Source organism: Sminthopsis crassicaudata, chromosome 4, assembly GCF_048593235.1.
Source record: "Sminthopsis crassicaudata isolate SCR6 chromosome 4, ASM4859323v1, whole genome shotgun sequence".
NCBI classification, from domain to species: Eukaryota; Metazoa; Chordata; class Mammalia; order Dasyuromorphia; family Dasyuridae; genus Sminthopsis; species Sminthopsis crassicaudata.
In genome coordinates, this window is record NC_133620.1 from 350,247,575 (window position 1) to 350,269,312 (window position 21,738).

Genomic DNA, 21,738 nt, shown 5'->3' on the forward strand with positions numbered 1-21,738 from the left:
GCAGATGCCTGCCCCTAGAGCAACCTCCACCCTGTCCTCCATGTTTCTCATGCCAACAAAGCTGTGTGCCCTCCTGTGCTGGCTTTTCTGTCTATTCCTCTCAACAGTACAGGCAAGTCGGGTTTTGCTTTGCTCCAAAACAGAGCGCATGCTGGGGTGTCTCCTCCATATAATCTCTTGCTTTTCATTCTCCTTTGGTGGTTCTGCATTACAGATTCTGGAAATGGAGGATTTGACTGGGTCAGACTTTTCAGGGACTGGGACTGTGTGGTTATGTATCTCCCTGTCCACTGGGATAGGATGAGGCTACCAGCAGTTCCATGGAATTTAAGGTTTTGGTGACTAAGGGAAGCAGAAGCAGCAGAGGAATACAATCAAAAGACAAGGCCTGATCCAGCACCCTATCTTCCTGTTGGGGAACGTGATTATGAAAAGGGATGATAAGATGTCATGAAGGAAAATCCCTGCATGAACTGAGAGGATAATATACAAGAAGAGAAGAACTGAACTTGCCCTGCCCTTCTCTTTTTGTTCTCATTATAGAGGTCACCAGGTATCCTCCCTCTAACCCTATGGCCTCATAGCCTGGGTGTGCTTTCCATGGCAGTCTCAGCTTCTCCCCTCTGTGCCCACATTCTGAGCTATGACTGCTGGATGGAAGGGTGAGAATAACTTCCTAAAGAGAATACGACATTTGAAGGGTTTGCCAGCAAGGTTTGCCAGTCTCTTCCCTATAAATAAACACCAGGGGAGGCAGAATTGGGATTGTAAAGGTAGTTCTCCTTTTGATATGTATACAAAAGACTGAGGATATATATAACAAGGAGGGTTGAAAGATACATAAATGGGCTTCCAAAGCAGGGGGGTTGGGGAAAGATAAAGGGAAGACAGATGGATGAATGATGGGTGGCTATTTATCGGTGCCTAAATTGGAGAGGTTAAGGTGACCAGAGTAAAGATGGAAGAAAAAAATTTTTAAGACTCAGCAGAGTTAAGAGGAATAGGAACAAATAGGTGGGAGTGTATTCTCCAGAAGTTGATGAAGTCTCTTCTCCCACCTGGCTCCTCGAGGCACAGCCTTGGAATGTCACCCAATGAGCCATCATTTATTAAGTGCCTACTATATATATGTTAGGCACCCTGATGAGAACTGAAATGTGTCTTTTCCTTTTTCTCTTCAGAAACACTACCCCTATTAATGGTGATGATGGTGATGATAGTTAGCTAGCATTCATATAGCCCTATAAAGTTTGCAAAGTCTTTTACATATTATCTCAGTGGATCCTCACAGCAGCTCTGTGAGGTAGTTTCTATTATTATCCTCATTTTGAAAATGAGACAAGTTAAATTATTTCCCCAGAACCACACAACCAGTAAATAGCTGAAGAATTTGAACTTGGGCCTTCATGTCCCCAGGTTTAATTTTTCTATTTTTTTTTTAACTTGATGAGGGGGTGAAGAGTAGAAAAAGTATTGTTATTCATTTCAGTTGTATCCAACTCTTGGCGACCTTATTTGGGTTTTCTCAGCAAAAATACTGGAATAGTTTCTCATTTTCTTCTCCAGCTCATTTTACAGATGAGGAAACTGAGGCAAACCGGGTTAAGTGACTTGGCCAGGGTCACATAGTGCCAGAGTCCTGGCACTGTATCCACTGGACCACCCAACTTCCCACAGGGCCCTAAGGCTTGACTACTTGTGAAACCAGAGAAGAGACAGGTCAATTGCCCATCCATGATGAACCCTAGTTCCCCAATTTGCCTCTCAGTGTTACTGGCTTCCTTTGGTTAAGAGTTAATATAGGGAAATACAACCCCAAGAATCTTTACCCCATGACTGGCTATAGTCAGGAATTCCTCTTGATCCCTTAGAATCTCCACTCCTTGTGAAGGAGGACAAGGAAAGGGTTCTGGGAAGGGAAGTTCTAAGTCAGATAATGACCCTACTTCTCCTCATTTATCTCTTCCTGTTCCTTTCTGTGTCAGCAGCTCTGCTCTCCAGCTGAGGCATGGGGCACTTCTGCCTGTGGTCATTCCTAGGAATCCAGAGGTGGCTTCAGGGTGGAGAGAAGAACAGAGCAGCCCTCCCTGTCTGTGCCCATAAACAGGGCTGGGGCTCACCCACTTCCTCGCCATCTCCTCTCTTCCCAGCTGCAGACAGGCTTGGCTTGGCAGGATCACGAACCCCGGGTGGGCCTGTCGGGAGGTTCTAAAATAAAGTTCAGCCCTAAACCAACACCAGCCTTGATGTTAGATATCAGTATGATGCTTCTGAGAAAGTAAAGGGCTTAGCTTCAGAAAAAGCCCAGAAGCCACCATGCTGGATGCCACATTCAGTGCTCTCTCCCTCCTCCCCTCTAACCACCCACCCCGGCTCCTACCCAGGCCCAAATTCTCTTTGACCTCTCTCTCAGCCTGCTCCCTTCTCAGCCACTTCACACGCGCGCGCACACACACACACACACACACACACACACACACACACACACACGACACAGAGAAGTTGTCCACTGCCCCTCAGTTCTCTTGTTTTTCCCTCCAACACATGCTCCTAATATTTCCACACAGAACTCCCAGCTTCTCCCTTCCCCTATCTAAGGGAACTCCAGCCCAAGGGGGTCTGTGTGTTCTCATTCCCAGAAGGATACCGAGGACCATGAGTGGTCTGGCTGCTGGCATGCCGTGAAGCAGGGCTCCAAAGAGAGAAAACTGGGGCCGAGGACATGCCTCTAGGATAGAGGAGGGAGGGCCCGTGTCACTGCCGGCAGAGCCCTGAGCGCCTGAATGTATGCCCATGCGTTGGGGCGCACTCGTTTATTAGTGTTATTTCAGCATTGTGATGCAGAGAGAGTAAGTGTAACAGCTGCTCCTAGCTCGCAGTGTTTATTGTTACCTAGAGACAACCTCCTGGCTTTTTCCCAGTTCCCCCCACCCCAAACAACCCCCCCCCAAGTCCTGCTCTCCTCACACTCTGATGGGAAATTTATAGCTTGCCCATACCATACCTTTAACCCTCTACTGCCTGTAAAGGAAGGCTAAGGTGAGTGGTAGGAACACAAGCCTGGATGGAAATGGGATGGGATGCAGAAAGGACACCTTAATCCTCCCTCCTTCATGCTGTTTCCAGCATTTGAAACCCAAATGTTCTTCATTCTCTTAGACTTTCCCAATGGTGTGAAACAGTTTTTCCCTAACTTTCCTGGCTCCTTTGAAAGGGAGATAGACAGAGGACCTGGGCGTACTCCCCACAAAGTTATTCATCTCTGAGTTAGTCACTTCCCTGGGATTTTTCCCTGGGAAATCTCTAACAACTGAATTTGTCTGACTGCATTTAACATTGGGCTCAAGAGGGGATCTGGGCAGGGTGCAGTTAAAACTGGTGAGATAAAGAGACTGGTCACCCACCGAGAAGCATTTAAAGAATTGGAAAGGCTAGGATTCAGATTTGGTTAAACCTCATGCAAAAATATTTATAGAGCCATCATTTTAACCCAAACCTAAGGATCCTATGGCCAAGGGGAAGGGCTGGGCTCATGGAATGCCAGCTAGAAATGCAGAACTGAAGGGGTAATGTCCACTGCCAAACATGGCAGACAAAACTCATCCTTTTTATCTTCATGCTCCTTCCAAGTCCAATGTCTGGACTGAAGATGGCCAAATAAAAAGTGAAGAGAGAAATGATCTAAAACCATTACCCAACTGTGTCTTTTAGGTCAGGGAGAAAGGGTGTATCCCCCATCTTCTCCTAGGGGCTTCTCATCTCTGATATATTTTCGATAGATTTTGTGGGGGAATTTCATTCTCTTTGCAAACAAGAGGGCCCAGTAGCCTTGGAGATGGCTTCCCCAGAAGAGAGGAAGGAGAAACCATTCCTTTTAACAGTGAATTCTAGGATCTTGACAAAGATTATGACCTGCTGTCTGATCCCTATCTCCATTAAGAACAAGACAGGTGTATGTTGTATAGGTAGCTATTTAGCATTTATGCAGTATTTTAAAGTTTGTAAAACACTTTTATAAATATTCTCTCATCACAACAAACCTGGGAACTAAGGATATTCCCTCCCTCCCTCCCACCTACCCCAATTTTATTTTGTTTTTTTGCTGAGGCAATTGGGGTTAAATAACTTACCCAGGGTCACCCAGCCAGGAAGTATTGTGTCTGAGGCCAGATTTGAACTGAGGTCCTTCTGACTTAAGGGCTGCACCACCTAGCTGCACCCCCATCCCAATTTTTAAAGAGCAAGAAACCAAGGGAACAGATCAAGTGGCTTTTCCAAGATTAAACAACTAGCAAGTATCTGAGGCTGTATTTGGGCTCAGGTCTTTCTGGCTTTAGGTCCATTGTTTTATCTGCTATGCCACTTAGTTACCTCTTCAAGTCTTTCTTCAAGTAGTTATAAGCCAGAGGAATGGGAGATTGCAAAAGTTCTATGGCTTTCCGTTCTCTGGATTTTTTGGGATAAGTTAGGTATAGAACTACCTAGATAAAGATGATCTTTACAGAGGTGACCCAAATCCACACAGCTTCCACATAATAGTGTCATTTCCTTTGGCCACAGAGCTTCCCAGTGGGTGAAGCAATCCAGTGGGTCTGTGATTTTAGTAGCTTAGAATCCCACTCACCCAGGACTACATTCTTTTGTAGGAGAGTGCCTTGGGCACTTTTATTGAACACATTCACCCAAAAGATAATCCTTTTCTTTTCACATACCATACCTCCAGATCAGTCTTATAAAGGAGGTAATTCAAGGTAGAAGACAAGCATTTTCCCAGTTAACACCTTCATCTGAAAGGGAGTTGAATGTATAAGCACAAGCAAAATAAGAGAATAGCACAGGACAAGATAACTTTGGACCCTCCATGCAAAGGTAAACTTGTTTATTAAAGGCAAAAGACAATTAGAAACCATTAGAAATGTGTGGGAGAACTTTTGTGTTCTTTTCTAGGGAAGAAAGAAGGAAGAAGAAATCCTTGGTTAATCAAGTCATTATGATCCAGGAGTAGCTCCTGAAGCTAAGAGGAGCTCTTTGCTAAGGAGAAAGGAAAGAGAGATTGCTTAAAGTTGAAGATTCTTGTTCATTTATACACAACTGAAGTGGTTCTCAACCATCCAGCTAAGCACTACCATTTACTCTATGAGCTCCCCCAATGCCCATTGACAAATGGAGCAAGCTACAAGCGATTGAGAAAACCATCATGTCCATCCCCATGGTTCTCAGCCTATTGAGGCTGACAGGTGAAAACCTAGGATTGATGGTGGTATGTTAAGGAAAGAAGATGCCATATTCTAGTTACCTCATGATCTCTAGCTGGCCAGATGTCATTACTTCCCATACTTCTATAGACTTAGAACCATCACTATTCCCTCTGACCATTCCTGTGTCTACACTGTTAATTGGCTGGTATCTCATCCATTAAGATGCTTCCTCTTACCTCTCTTCTGAGCTTGTCTTTCCTAAAAGTTGTTGTTCACTTGTGCTGGCTCTCCGTGATTCCATTTGGGGTTTTCTTTTGCCATTTATTTCTCCAGTTCATTTACTGATGAGGAATTGAGGCAGATAGGGTTATGTGACTTGGTCAGGGTCACACAGCTAGGAAGTGGGGCTGATTCCAGGCCCAGCATTCTATCTCTGGGCCACTGACCACCTTAATCTCAAAAGAGGTGAGGTAATCCACGATTGCCAAATTACTTGTAGCCTCAAAGGCCAGGCCTTAGGTGTCGTTACTTGGCATCTTCTTGGGACAATGTAGATGATATGGTCAGTACTCATTGATGCAGAGGGAATGATTGGTACCAATAGGATTCTTCTTTTAACTGATACTTCCTAATCCCTACCGAAGAAAGTTGGGGGGAGGGCTAAGATCCTTGGAGACCTTTGAGAGAAGACTTTTATTTTCTTAATCGGAGATTTCCAATCTGAATTTCTTTCATTAGACATTCATCCATAAGGAAAAATCCCTTTTTTTCCAATCCTTCCCTATCCCAAAGAGGCAATCTGGATCTTAAAGAAGGCAAGAATAACTGTGCTGGTCCCTTGGACAAGACTTTAAAGACTCTAAATAATAGCAGCATGATCTCCTTAGGACAAGCCTCTCTCCTCTCTCCACTTTTACCCCATCCATCTCCTCTTCCTGGTTCTTTCCTTTCATGTCGCTACCCCCCTTTTTTTTTAAATTCCCCCTTTATCTTCTCCTCCCTTTCTCCCTCTCTCTCAGCAAGTTTTTTATGTGATTACAGGCACTGCATGGTAATTAGTGCTAAACTCATTTGCACAACTACAGTTAATTGGCTACAACAATTAATTAATGTGTTGGAAATTTGGCACTGGAAAAAAAAAAGTTTGTCATAAAAAAAAAAAAAACACAAAAAAAAATGTAGAATGAAATGCCCATAAAAATCTAGGGCAGGCTTCAAAGGCCCAGCTGGGCCTCAGACTTGAGGCTGGCCTTTTCTGCCACCTTCCCACGCTCAACTCCAACAGCATTCGGCCATTCCCATTTTTTCCTCCTTTCTTTCTCTTTCTCTTTTTTTTTTTTTTTTTTTTTAACAACTTAAGCAAACTCATTTCCCTGATAAAATATAGCATGACTAATGGCTAGAGCATGTAAAAATCATTGGGAAAATGTCCTTGGAAGACGAATGCATTTTCAGCAGAATAATTAACTTAATTAACAAATTCACATGCATATTCATCAGGCTATTAATGTCTTCTCGGCTCAGCTTGATGAACATTGCGGTAATAACCATCTCATTTACATACTGCATTCTACTGCGATCCAAAACAGAGACAACATACAGGCGTACACACGCGCGCATGCACACACACACACACACAAGTACGGGCACACACAACATGTGTGAGTCAGTCTAGACTCCAGGGTGATTGGGAATGTGGGAGATTGTACGGGCACCTGGCAGGGGATTGGGTGGAACCCTGCGAGAGTGTGGTCTGCGGAGAGTCATTGTTGAGGAAGCCTGGGGGGCCGGTGGGGGCGGGGGAGTTCACAAGCATTTGTGTCTGAGAGATCAAGAGAGAACTTTCATCATTCTCTGTCCCTGTCTCTCTGTCTCTCCCTTTCTTCCTTCTCTCCTTTTCTCCCTCCCTTTTCCTCTCCCTCTCCTCCGCCCCCCCCCCATCTCTCTAGGGAAAAACTTGGTATCTGTGCCAACTTTCTTCCCCCTTCCCTCCCTCCTTCTCTCCTACTCTTTCCCCCCGCCCAACTGCTGCCAGCCGGCGTCAGCGCCGAATTGCCATCTCCCTCAGCTCTCTGTGGAGCAATCTTGAGGAGCAGTAAGGTGTGACGCTGGGCTCTGCCGGCTTCGCAGCACCGCCTGCGGAAAGAGCGCAGGATGGAGGAGGAAGATTAAGAGAAATCGCGAGCAGGGCTCTGCTGCCATTGGTGTGTGCAAACGCCGAGGAGGAAGGGAGAGTGAGAGAGCGAGAGAGAAAGGGAAAAAAAAACCACAGCAGCTGTCGGCCTAATTCTTCTAACACTCTGCTTGTGGTCATATTAGAAAAACAGATTATGCCCCTCGGTGCCACTCACTTATATTTGACATACGTTAATGTTCTATATCTTCATTCTCTGGTCTCCGCTAAGCTGGACTTCGGGTTCGGGGCCTGGGGCTGGCCGGGCGGAGGGGCACAGGAGAAGCTGCCCCGTGCCCTCTCCTCCCCTCCGCTTCCTCAAACCCCCCTAGAAACAAAAAGCACCACCTCTATCTTTATATCTGGTGCTACCATTTGGTTCTGCTCTCAATTTCCTCCCCGCCCCACCTCCATGATGGTGTCTTTGTAAGGAGCTCTTCGTGTGCCCTCCAACAAAGCATCCTCCCTCCTCCCTAAAGGATCACCTTAGGACCTGCCAAACCCAGCCGAACTCTGGGGCACCCGTTTTACCTTGGCGCCTCCCTTGCCTATTAGGAGGCGTAAGGAAGTAGGAAAGGGTAAGTCTAAGAATGCACATCCCAGAGTTGGGGAGGAAAGACATCTCAGGACCCCACAGGTCAATCTAGGAGGGTATTTCAGTAGCTATGGAAACCAGGTTACCCCACACTACTAACAGTCTTGAAGGAAAGTAGGGGTGCAGCCTATTAGGGTCTTTTCTTCCCAGCCCCCAAGCTGGGAAAAATGACTAGACGTGAGAGCAAACCGGCTGGCCCTGTACTTTTACCTGTCCCTCCCTGGCCCCAGTGGGTGCCCCTGCCCCTTCTCTGTTTTTCTAATGTTCATTTGATGGCGCCTTGTTCCACACTGTGTGCCTTGTCCTCTTCCGAGACCTGTTGCTTAGCAACCACCAGTACCTTCTTTCTAATAACTCACAGGGACCATGAGATATATCTATCTCTTTATCCCTCTCCCCACTCTATTTATTGTTAATAATCAAAGCCCCTGCTTCAGGTTCACATGGCACTGTTTTCCCAGAAGGTATTGATAAGCATCAGCTTGTGTGCCCCAAAAGGGTGGAAGGTAGACTTAAGCTAGAAAGGAATAAGTTTAAAACTAAGAACTTTCCAAAAGGGTAAGGTGGGAAACACCAAAGAACAAGATAATGGGAAGATCTAGAAGCTGCTTCTCAGGGTAGTCTTCAAATGGGCTGCAGTTCATACAAATCTTCACAAATTTCTCTGAATCCTTTAGGTGTGTAATCATCTCTTTTTTGTCTGAACCTGTGATTTTCATTGGTAAAGGGAATTCCCAGTAGGAGTAGTGAAGGCTTTATTTGGCTACAGTGAGTAAATTTAGGTCCTCCTGGGGTTGCTCTCTAACTCCTGAAATAATTCCTCCTGGTCCTTCACCAGTCAATAAAAATCTGATTCTATTTCTGGTAGCTGGGATACACACAGAAGTAGGGAATTCTTCAGTCAAGGTGGGAGAATATCCGACCTCAGGGTTAAAATGAAGATGACTTGAAAAGCTCTCAACAGTGGGATTAGTTCTAAATATCAGGCCTGTTCCTTCCTGTTCTCCCTTTTCCTTCACTTCTCCCCTTCTACTCGGTCTCCATCTAATCTACCACCTGGTCTTTGATCTGTTGCTATAGAGACCACCTCTTCCCCACTGCCCCCAGGAATCCTAAGAGAAGTTAAGACATTGCAAATGAGGGAGCAAAGCCATGCTTGAAGAATCCAATGGTCATTGAGTAAGTACCTACCGTGAAAAGATAAGACTATATTACATCTAGAGTCTTAAATCCAGAAAGTATATTAGAGGTCATTCAGTCTAATCACTGGAAATTACTGCCCAGAAAGGGGAACTGACTTCCCTAAAATTTGAAGAGATCATACAGTTAAATGACAAACCTAAAACTAAAACCCAGAATTCGGAGTTGTATCCATTAAAAAAAAATTGATGAATATCATTTTTTTTATCCATGTTGCTTGCTTATTGTTGTAATTCCCAATAACTATTGTTCCTCCACCACTAAAGAGAACTCCCTATTATAACAAAGATATGTAATTAAACAAAACAAATCAAGACATGGTCCATGATTAACAATGTGTGCCTTGTTCTGTACTTATAGGCCAACATCTTTCTGCAAAGAAGAGAAAACAATGCTTCATTTTTCAGCTCTCTGAAGTCACATTTTGATCAGTCTGAAGGTCTTTCAACATTGTTTTCCTTGTGGTCTCTGGGTAGATTGCTGCTCCCACTTCATCAATTCATACAAGTCTTCACAAATTTTTCTGAATTCTTCATATTTGTAATTGTCTTTTTTGTGTGTCTAAATGTCTCATTTTCATTGGTAAAAAGAATTCCTAGGGAGGAAACTCACCCTACCAACGAGGGTGAGCATTTTCTAGACTCAGCAGTGTCTTATCTTAAAGAATGGCTTATGGCAATGAGAAGTTATATAGCTTGCCCTGGACCAAACGCGGTGAGTTATCCTGACTCTGAGGCCAGCCCTCTACTCATTAGGCCACCCTGCTACCACTCCGAAGTTTGTTTCTTAAGGCATAATAATGTTATTTTATAATCATATGCCAGAACTTGCTTGGCAATTTCCTAGTAGGCACTCACTTTATTATCAGTTGTGTGTTATCATAAAAGGTGCTGCTATAAATATTTTTTAATATATGGGACCTTTTCTTCTCTCCTTGACCTTTCTAGGTCTGGTAGTAATTTTATGAGTCAAAGGGAATGTACAGTTTAGTGACTTTTCTATTTCAGCTGAAAACTGCTTTCCAGAGAGGTCAGAAATGGTTGCTAGTTCCACAAAATGGTACCTTAGTGGTCTTTGTCTTTCCAAAACTCCTCTGACACCTCTAGTGGTTTTTCTCTAATATATAGCTCTAATATGAGTTAAGATTTTTCCTGAGCCTTTCATAAAAAACTCCTAGAGCAGAGGTTCTTTTTTTTTTTTTTTTAATATCACAGATCCCTGATGAAACTCATAGACCCCCTTCTTGATAATATTTTTAAATACATAAAATAAACTATGTAGGACTGCAAAGGAAACCAATTACATTGAAATGAGGATATAATTTTTTTCACATCCAAGTTTACAACTCTTTAAATGTATTCTTGGATCCCTTAGGGCTCTTAACCCAGGGTTAGGTTAAGAACAGGAACTGGCCTTCAGGAAGTGGCTAAAAGTGATGAATGAGGGCAGAATCCAAGGGGAGAAAGGCCCACATCAATCTAGCACTGACCTGATGAGGCATTCTTAGGCCCAACCCTCATTCCCTACCTGCCAAATATATATCAGAATTGTGGACAAATAGGGATTGAGGACTTTACCTCCTTCTACATGGAGGGAGATATATGGAGGTTGAGGAATACAGATCAAGCATACTATTGCCTGGTGAGAGTAGGGTCCCTATAATCCTTCTATTGTTCTTTCCTCAGCTTATATAATTTTTGATTTTTAAAAATTTGGTTTTTTCAATGAACAAAAATATATTTTATCTCCCTCTCAACTCTGTCCCCCAAAGGAAGAAAAAAGAAGAAAAACAAAACCCTTGTAACAAGCATGAATAGTCAAGCCAAATAAAATTCCCTCACTGGCCACAGCCTCAAAATATGTCTCATCCTGCACCCTGAGAGCAGTGCCCCTCTGTGAGAGAACATGCTTCCTCACTGGCCCTCTGAAGTCCTGGCTGTTGGCCTGTGATTTCCAGCTCTGACTAGGGTATGTGTCCCTCACCCTTACCTTCCCCACCAAGTTTTTCCTTGCTAGCAACGTGACTGTCATGTTCACTCAGTCTGTAGAGCTGTGTATACCCCCATGCTTCTCCTCTGTCTGACCCCCTCCCCCAATCTGAGCCTTCTGTGGGAGACAGATGGGGTGTCTGTGATGGAACAAGCTCTGGGCTCCTTGCCGCCTGGGGCGGGGAGGGCTCCCCTCCATCTTCCTGCTACTCCCTCTCCCCACCCAAGGCACTGAAATCCACATGGGACCTACTAGTCTACTAGAAGCAGCTTTCAAATCCAGCTCTCCACCCCAGCTAGCACCCAGAGAAAAGGAGAACCAGTTCTCCACTGCTGAGGGTCTGGGCTGGACTAGGCCCCAGTTGGAGACAGTGCCAGGCGGGCGGGGAAGGGGGCTCCTGCAGGGCCAGGAACTAGGTTAGGAGACTGTGGTGCCCAATGCCTCGTGACTAATGCAGAGAGGCAGCAAGAGACAAGAGCTTCTCCTCACCTCCTGCAGGGCTGCCACGCTGGGGACCCAAGCCTGGGCTCTGGGGTGGAGAGGAGTTCAGAGCAGTGACTTTACCTTTTTTGTCCTGTCTTTCCAAGATTGTGGAGGAGTCGGGCAATGTGGAAAAGAGAAACGTTTCTCTGGCCTAAATCTACATCCTTACTCTCCCTCACCCCATGTCTGACCTAAAACAGGCCACTGGGCAGGACATCAAGAGTCTGTCATTTTCTCAGGAAAAGACAAGATGAATTCCTTTAACACCCCACCCCCGCCTTTGTCCCTGTACAGAGGTTCCACTTCCCATTGGGGAAAATCTGGTGCTCTCTGTCTGCTCTTTACCCTTAACTATCCTGAAAGCACAATCTGAGATCCCAGCAGCCTCAGCTGGGATATAGTCTTTGAAGGTAACTAATCAATCCTCCCACCTCAGCCCCCAAATCTTTTGATTTCTCCCATCTGGGGTGAAGGCTCTCTAAGCTAGGGAGGTCTCTGCAGGAGGCCCCAGCAACAGAGCCTAATAGACTGAATCCCTCCGTCATCCTCACCTCACCCCCATTCCAAGTTGTCTCTGTTGCCTCGGAGATGTCTGGGGAGATGAGAACTGAGTCCCAAGCTGGGTGGCAGAAGTGGCAGAAGGAAGCCAAGGGAATATGAAGAATCAGTAAGGAGGTAAGTACAAGAAGTCTGCTCTGCCTTCACTCTGACAGATCTGATGACCTCTGGAGGGCATCCAGTCTTTTGTCAAGGCCTTTGCTGCTCCTATAGTCTGAGCTCTGTCAACCCAAGCCGCCTCCCCCGCCTACCCACATACTCTTCAGTTATTACTACTGGGTTGGCTGGGTAGGGAGGAGGAGGAAGAGGAAAAGGAGGTAGGAGAAGCCATTGGGGGGTGGGGTGAGTGCAGTTAGATGGAGAGGGACAGACAGAAGAGGCGATTTCCTCCCCTTCTCACTGGTCCCTTCTCCTGTTCTCCCAGGCTCTCCAACCAGCCTTAATTACCTCTTTGCCTCTATATCCTTCTGAGCTTTGGTGCACAAAATCTGATCTGGCCTTGTAAAGATAGGAAGGTGAGAGAAGGGTAGATTTTACTGGGGAAGGAGGCTGGTTGGTGAAGGTGTTGCCACTCCCCTCCAATCACCAGCTCTCCCCATTTCCACCCCTCCCATGTCCCCTCCACACTGCCCAGCCTTCCTCCACAAATCTCTGGAGCTATGCTTTTGGAAGCCACGGGAGTGGAGAGGGTGAGGGGGGATGGGCAGGATGTTGCTCTCCCCCTGACCCCACCTGTTCTCCGTCCCTAATGAAGTGGGGCAGCCTAGGCCATTAGCCAAGTCTCCATATCCTCATCAAAAGCAGCATCTGTCCCCTCCAAGAAAGAAGGTAGACCCCTGAGGGGGGAGGGGAGAAACCAAAGGGGAAGGGGCCCCAAGCCAACCCATGTCCTCACCCCACATTCCACTGCAGGCCCAGAGCAGATATCGAACAGGAGTCAACCAGAGGCAGAGACAGCAGCCCTGTCTGCACATCCATAAATACAAGTGGCAACACAGACTAGGGCCCCTCTCCCCCCGCACCCCCCTTGCTCACCAAGCTACCTGGGCCTCAGTCACTGCCAGTCGAGCCTTCTTTTATTCATTCGTTGTTTTATTGCTGGCAAACACCACCGCCTGCCACTGTTGGAGGCGTTCCTGCCAAATCCATCCCAACATCTTGGCCTGGCATCCGGGCCGCATGCTAATGCAGAAATTTAAAGAGCTGCTTGCTTGCTCGGCTTTAAATCGGAATTTCAAATGAGCAGCCATGCTCCAGGGGGACTCAGGCAAAAGCTGAACAATATCTGACCCTGCCCTTCCCGCCCCTCAACAACCCCACACCCCTCAAACCTCTTTTTCTCCCCAGCTTCCTCCTTTCATTCATGGATGGGCAGGGAGGATCCTAGCAGGAATGTGAGGCTCTGGAAGAGCTGGGGGGATGAGGGGAGGGGAACTAGGGAGGAGGGACCCATTAAGGGAGAGAGGGAATCTCTTCTGTGGGAAAGGGGAAATAGGTGGGGATAGGATCTCCTGATCTAGGACAACATCTAGGACCCCCTGCTTTCAACCAAGGGAAGAAAGGATCTGCTAGGGTTAAGGGATCTACGGGGATGGCAAATTGCCAGCCCTAAAGAGGGAATTGGAGGCTGGTGGTCCAGCTGCCAAAAGGTCTTTGCTGCCAACCCCACCTCACTTCCCCTACACATCCTTTCCATCTTCCCCGTGAGGAAGAGAAGCAGGAGGCAGAGGGATGGTTAAGAATCTAAGGCTCATCATCGCCGGCACACACGAGTACATGAATCCCCATGCATGGGCAGAGTCAGTCAGTCGTGCACAAGTGGTTACAAATGCATGCACACTCTCAAACCGTTGCACATGCCTGCAGTCAAAAAGGAAAAGCAGAACAAAACAAAACCCTGCCCGGTGTGTCCATGTGACCTGCATCCTGCTTGCATCCGGACGCAGCTGAGTGTCCAGCCCCAGCCTTTCCCCACGATGACCTGCTTCCGGAAGCTCTTCAGCCTTCCTGGCCCTCCTGGGGGAGGCAGGATCAGCACCCTGCCCCTTCCAGGTTGGAGTGCCATCAAGCCTCAGGCATCAGTCTGGAGCCTAGCTGGTGACCGCCAGGACACAAGAGCTTCTTATCCCTGCTAACGTCTCAGGGAAGGACACACCTTATCCAAAACAAGCTTCGGGTTCAGGGCATGAATAGTCTGGACCAGTGTTCTTTCCCACCTGGAGGAGAGTGTAGCAAATGACTGTCATCCCTCAGAAACATGTATTTGATACCTACTATAGGTGGGACATTATGCTGTATGCCCTGAGCCCCACCCTTCACTCCACCAGAGGCAGAGGCATCTAAGACCTTTTGACTTGGTGACCTCTGCTTTACCTTGTGGGCTGCCATACCAGGAAAGACCCCCCCTGACCTCCCTCCCATTATAACCCCTCCCTCAAAGAACAAGCCAGTTCCTCTGGGGGTTGGTGTGGCTGCCAGCCAAGAGGCTCGGGGCGGGCCTGGGGCATGCAGCTGGCACTTGCCGGCCAGATCCCCCAGACATCCCCTATTCCCCACCCCCTTTCGAACAACCCCCACTCAGATGACTCCTGGCTGTGGGAGGACAGAGCAGAGAGAATAGTCCCTTCCTGTCCCCAGCCAGAACTTGGAGCTGGTCATATCCAAAGGGCTGCCTCCTTCCCACACTAAAACTTCCCTCCATCTCTGTCCTCCTCCCCAAGAGAGAAAACTCATACATACCAAGGACTGCCAACAGAATTCTTTAATCCCAATCTAGGTCAAACACTAGGGGTTCAGACTAGCTAGAAGTTTGTTCAGGGAATCACAGTAGTCTCAGGACTGATGCTTATAATTATAAAGCACTTAGCACTTAATGCTTCAGAGTAAGCACTATATAAATGTTAGCTAATATTACTATTATTATACAAGGAGCTTAGATGCTTCTCCAATATAATAGGAATCAGAATTCTGTTCCCAATTCATCTCACATTTCTCAGAGAGGGGGGACAAAGGCAGCTGATGGGCCCTGGGGAGCAGGCCCATGCATGGAGGCCCCACTCTCACCTAGATGCAAGCAGGGGTGCTGTGTGATATGGACATCCCTAGGACTAATTCTGCATGTATGTATAATGTTTGAGAATGTTTGTGCAGGAGTACTTGACTGACCATTTGTACCCATTAATATACATGTGTGCCCAAACTCATGTGTACATGTGTGTCTTCCAATAGTTCTCAACCATGGGAAGAAGCCATGCATGGTCACAAAACTCACTGGGAAAAGAATTCCTTTGGTACATTAGGGACTAGGGGCACTAGAGAGAAGAGAAAAATAGGTTGGGGATTATTTAAGGGAGAGGAGCTAAAACTAAGGGACTACCAAGAGAAGAGACGCAGGAGCTAAGCAGACCTTAGAGAGAATGTGAGGGGTACTTGGGGGAGAGGTGTGTGGACTTAAGGGAACACTGAGAGATGAAGGGGACAGATCTTGGGGAATAACTACCTTTCACATTTAATTAGCCATGTACAAATAGCATGCAAATCAGGTTTTTTTTTGTTGTTGTTGTTTTTTTTTTTTTTTTTTTTAGGTAGAGTCAATAGTGTTAGCCAGTGGTCCTCAAACTTTTTAAATACGGGCCAGTTCACTGTCCCTCAGACTGTTGGAGGGCCAGACTATAGAAAAAACAAAACCTCACACTGTCTCCGCCCCTCAGCCCATTTGCCATAACCAGGAGGGCCGCATAAACGTCCTCAGCGGGCCACATCTGGCCCACGGGCCGTAGTTTGAGAACCCCTGGACTGTTAGCACTTTTTTGAACAAGACTGGGAGTCAGGTTCTCTGAGGTACTGGACATGTAATATTGGGGAGAAACCAGAGACTTTGGTACAACTCAGAGCCAGGCTTTCAGCAATCTCCCTTGGGAAATTTCTGAAGACCTCACCTACTAGTTTATGGAGAAGTGTGATGGAAGGGGAAGTAGAAAGTGGAGGGACAAATTTAACTGTCATAGGAAGTAATGCTGGAGGTGAGAGCCACAAAGCAGAGCTGTACCTTGCCTGCTTCTTTCCCTCTCTCCCTCGTTCCCCAAATCATTGCGCCCATAGTGCCATTTGGCAGTACTGCCTTCTTCCACTCTCACCCTACCTTCTCCTGTCCCAATGTCTGGAAGACACCTAAATAACACATCCCCTGTTTACCACTGACGCCTGGAAAGTGGTGCCATGCTGGGACCAGTGGGGAGAACCACCAAGTTACAAAACTTCAAGGGACCTCCAAAAGTCAGCTTTTCTATCCCTCTACATAGAATAGAGCAGGATCCCGACAACTATAACCCCTAGATTTAATCTGACCCGCACCAGTTTTTGTACAAGTATTTTTGAAATGTAAAAGCCATTATTAACTAAAGGCCTTGGGATGAATTTGGCCCTTGAGCAAGGTTTGCCAAGCTTAGAAGGCCTGAGTTCCCGATTCTGTACAAATGATTTAACCTGTCTAAGAGTGGATTCCTTGATCTGTAAAACAGTGTGATGATGCTTACATTTCCTACCTCACATGGTTTTTGTTATATGCTTTGTAAACCTTAGAGAACTAAATGAGCCCATTTTACAAATGAGTAAACTGAGGCCCAACAAAATGAAGTGACTTGTTCAAGGACGCACAGCTAGTTCCATTTTTAACGATGAGAATTATTCATCTTATACCACAATCCTGCCAAAGATGATGCTGGGAGTGAAGGACAAAGAGATCAGATCTCACTTCCATTCGGGGGCTGGGACTGCCTCTTCTTGTCCCTCACAACGGTCAGAAGTGGGGGTCCCTTCTTAAGTCTAACCCTCCAAACCTCCAGGTGCATCTTCTCCCATCTTCTAAGATGGAGCTCATCTCACCCCCTTCAGCGGCGGTGTGAGCTGAAATAAAAGGGGATGGTGGGCAGTTAGACTCATGCCTTGATGTCCGGCTGCGGGTTTGAATGTTCCCAGGGGGCGATCAATAAGTCCGCACTCCCAAGCGCGTCCCCAGCCCATCGCCCTCTGCAGCGCTCCTCAGGCCCCCATCCCATTTCCCGCAGCCATTGCGGCCGAGGCGGTCTGGGAAGAGGGGTAGGGAAAGCAAAGAAAGCGGGTCCTGCACCTTTAAGAGCATCCCCTTTGCAGGCTCGGTGCAGTTGTCAAGGTGCAGTTGCTAGGGGGCCCATCAAGGTATTCACATTCAGCTGGGTCGCCACCAGCACGGGCTGCTTTGCTTCCGCCGCCGCCGCCGCCGCTGCCGCCGCCGCCGCCGCCGCCGCCTAAGCCTGAGCCAGCTCCTCCGAACCGTCTGGCAGAGTTGGCAGCGTCCCCGGCTCTCGGTGCCCCCGCGGTGCATGGCAGGCTGTGGCTTCATTACCCTGATTGATTCCTCCTGCTCCTCGCCCGCCACGGGGGCTGTGGTGAGGGGGGGTGGGGAAGGGGTGGCGGTGGAGGAGGAGGAGGCGGCATCTGTGCGCTCCTCCCTCTCCTCCTCCTTTCCTCCTTCTTTCTCTCCGGCTCCCCCTCTACCTGAGCGAGGAAAGCCTGGCCACGTGGAGCACAGAGAGAGAGGCGCCGGCCCCTCTGCCCACGGCCGTCGTCAGCTCCTGAGCCCGGTACTCCCTCTTCTTCCAAGGGGAAACGCCCCGGCCTGGAGATTTCTTTTCATCAGGGGAGGTGTGAATAATAACTTCTCTCCCAAGAACCGGGGGCAGCTCCGATGCTGCCCACCTGGGGCCAAATTTTGTCTCCTTTAACCGAGGATGTGTCCTTCGCTGTAAGTCTGCTCATCTGTTCAACGGGGACTGGGATACCTGGGTTACAGGCTGTTGTCAGAAAAGACCCTGCAAATCATACATTGGCTCAGAAATGAGAGGAATCCTCCAAAGGGGCAGAGGGAAGGACGCCCGGGCTGGTCGGGGAATCACTCACTTGGAGTAGAGAGCCGTCGTGGGTAGCAGCGCTGCGCTGCTGAACGTTTCACCACCGGCTCCGGGCACCAGGCGGCTGTGCTGGACCAACACTTCGGGTTCAGCCTGCCTTATTGACGTCCTCCCGTCACTTTCTTCAGCCTAGATAGTCAACAGAACCACAAATCCAGCCTTGGTTTGTAGTGTTCGCCTCTTTCCGACGTGGAACACGTTCACAATGAAAATTTAACAATCAGCTCACTGGCCCCAACACACTTGTGCTTGGTGATCCTGAAATAGCGCCCGCTAAATAAAAAAACAAAAACTGGAAAACTATCAGGCTTCTCTCCGATTTCAATCCTTTCCTCTTTAATGTACCTGGTTCCCTCTCTTACTGGGAAAGGATTCACCACTTTCCTGCACTCTAGGTGGTGAGTATGGTATGGTATCTCCTGGGTGCAGTTTTAAGGACAGGCTACGACTGGGTCGGGCCCACTCTCTGTATCACAAGCGCCCGCTCTCTTACATGATAGTTTGAAAGAAGATTCTTAAGAGAAGGGAAGAAATATAGCTACTAATCAGAGTAAGGAATGACTTTCCCCTATAGGGTGAGACAATGGGAATTGAACTGTAGAAAGAGGCCGAAACTGTGGGACCGGGAGGTTTTTGTGCCTCTACCTCCAAGGATGACCACATCTAAACTTCACTTTTTGGATGGAGGCAACGTGACTTGTGCAAGTTCTTCCCCTCTCTGCACCCAGTTTTCCCCTCTATCAAATGAGGGGGTTGTATTCAGTTCAATTTTATTTATTCATATTTATCATAAGTATTTAGTATTTATTAGTCACCTATGCTTTGGATGGCAGTTTTCTAGGAACTAGGGATATAAGGATAAAAATTAAATTGTCCCTGTCTTCAAGGAGATTACATTCTATTCACCATTAAATGATTTCTGAAGTCCTTTTCTGATCTAAATCCTAGGATTTTAAGACTCTCTCCAGTGTTTAAAGACCCTCAGAATAAGAGAGATTACATCTCCCCTTGGATGATTGTTCCCAGCATCTTTTTTCCATTTTAGTAACAGAAAATTCTTTGACTTGTAACTATTCTTCCTGCCATAATTCCACAAAACTTTGTCTCTGTTTCCAAGAGAAACGTCAAGTGCCCTGTCTCTTATTAAAAACACATCTTTAGAACTAGAAGGGGCCTTAAAGGCTATCTAATTCCTAGCATTCAAACTCTCCTGCAGAGAATGCAACTCCAATGGGCTGTTTGAATGCCAAATATACATTTGCCTCTATTTTACAGAGAACTCATCCAAAGTCAGAGAAACGATACAAAGATACTCTCAAGGTCTCTCTGAAAGACATTAGAATGGACACTGGCACAGGACCTCCCAGCATGGCATGCTCAGATCCAAGAAGGGACTATTTGTGCCCTCCCAGTGATAGGGCTTTCAGAGTTCATCTTGTCTGATCAGCCACAGTTAGAATCACTCTACCTTGACCCCAACACAGTGCTGTCATTTTGGTCCTTTTTGAGAATGAAGATAAATGACAATTAATCCAACCCCTACCTTTTACTGAAGGATAGAGGAAGAGAGAGGCAAAGTCATATATCTAAGTGATGAAGAAGGCATTTGAAATCCAAGAATCTTGGGTTTTTTTTTCCCTAAACACAAATTATGTTGCCACCCTGTCATCAGTTGGTAAGCAAAGTGCATAGAGTACCTGGCTTGGAGTCAGGAAGACTCCTTCCTGAATTTAAATATGACCTCAGACACTTACTAGCTATGTGACTCTGGGCAAGTCACTTAACCTTATTTGTTTCAGTTTTCTCATCTGTAAAAAGAATCGGAGAAGGAAATGGCAAATTTCCAGTATCTTTGCCAAGAAAAACCCCAAATGGGATCCCAAAGAGTCACATAAGACTGAACAGAAGTGGAAGAGGCATTGTTTGGCAGCAAATCATAACTCATAATAATAATAGCCAACATTTCTCTGTAGCCCTCATGGGGGTATTTCAATTTGCTATCTCTTTTATAATACTCAGAGGTAAGTGCTACAAGTGTTGTCATTTTTATTTTAATAGAGTAGGAAATGGAATATCAGAGAAATGACTGGCTCACAGTCATGAAGCTAGTAAATGATATCTGCAGGATTCAAACCAAGGTATAGAAATAAGTTTTGCATATCTTCACACATATAAAGAGTACTTATTGTTTTCCTTCTCAGTGAAGAGTGGGGGAAAGGGAAGAAGAGAATTTGGAATTCAAATTTTTTTAAAATGAATGTTTGAAGTAATTAATTGATTTTTTTAAAGAATTGAAACTTAGGTTTCCTGGCTCCAGACTCAGTAATCTCAGTGGTAGGAAAGGGGTTAAAGGGAAGAAGAGAATTTAGAACTCAAAAGTTTTTAACTGATAAATAAATAATGGGGAAGGGGATAAGAAAAGGATTCTAATCTAGGTCTTCTGGTTCCAGACCCAGTAATCTCACTATACCAAACTGTGGGTTATTTTCATGGAGTGCCTATTATTTCAACAAACCTCAGACTTCACTCTTCCATCCCCAGGACTTTCCTTTAAATCTTTCTATCTGACACATTCCTACATACACACCCTCACCCTTCCCCAGATTCAGAGGGATTGAATGAGAGCCAGAGGTATTGAGATTTTACAGTTAATAAGCAGAGCTGCAGTTATGTAATAAGCTTAAATTTTCACCTAAGTGACTCTTTCCTCCTCTACCACCATCAAATGTTTTCCTCTCTAGAACTACATAGGGTCTTGGAATTGGATATAATTTACAACTCTGAGTGACTATTCTCTGAGATTACCTTCCATTTACACTGTTCATTTCTTGTCATACAGTTGTAGGATATTGTTTTGTTTTTTTTTTTTTTGTTTTTTTGCTTATTATCTCTCATATTAGAGTGGGACCCTCTTGTGGGCAGGGACCATGTTTTTACTTTTCCTTTTATCTCCAACACTTAGTACAGGCATATAATAAACACTTAAATAAATGTTTGTTGGTTAATTGAGAGAAATGGAAGAAGACACAGAGATATAAGGCCTTCTAATAGAGCGGAAACAGTGATATATTTGGAATCAAGGAGCCTAGATGTGTTTTAGCTTAAATACTTAGTCTCTTTGTAACCTTGCACAAATGAACCATTCTGGAGCCCAGTTTATTCATTGTAAATTGGGCTGGTTGGATTCCAGTTCATTAGAATTCATTACAGCCTATGAGTTCTAATGTATCCACCTCTGGAATTTGGGGACAATATAGCCTGATTGGAATACTGTTTTAGAGCAAGTTAAAATGCAGTAATCTTCTATATGAAAGGTATAGTGTGAGGATACACAAAGATGGATGAGGTAAGACCCCTGTAGAAAAAAATATAGTAGGGGTGAGCAGCTATAATATAAATTACAACATGATAAATGCACAGAAGAGAAACAAAATCTTATGAGAAAGGAGATAACACTTCTAGGCAAGGGAATCAGAGCAAGTTTCTTAGAGGAGTGAGATCTGGAAGGCATTGGAACAAAATCTTTCCAGCCATCCTTGTTGACAAGATGAAGAGATGTGGGCTGGGATATAGTGGATATGTGGGTTTGGAACT

At 46.0% G+C, this 21,738-nt stretch overlaps 1 protein-coding gene across 1 annotated transcript in view; it reads left to right on the plus strand.

Moving 5' to 3' along the window:
• Positions 1-10,011, plus strand: part of CDK12 (cyclin dependent kinase 12) — a 79,485-nt gene extending 69,474 nt beyond the window's left edge. Inside the window, exons 16-17 of the transcript XR_012481202.1 lie at positions 9,047-9,145; positions 9,527-10,011. The gene's annotated coding sequence lies outside the window, so the exon portion shown is untranslated. The remainder of the gene's footprint in view (positions 1-9,046; positions 9,146-9,526) is intronic.
• Positions 10,012-21,738: the final 11,727 nt, after the last annotated feature.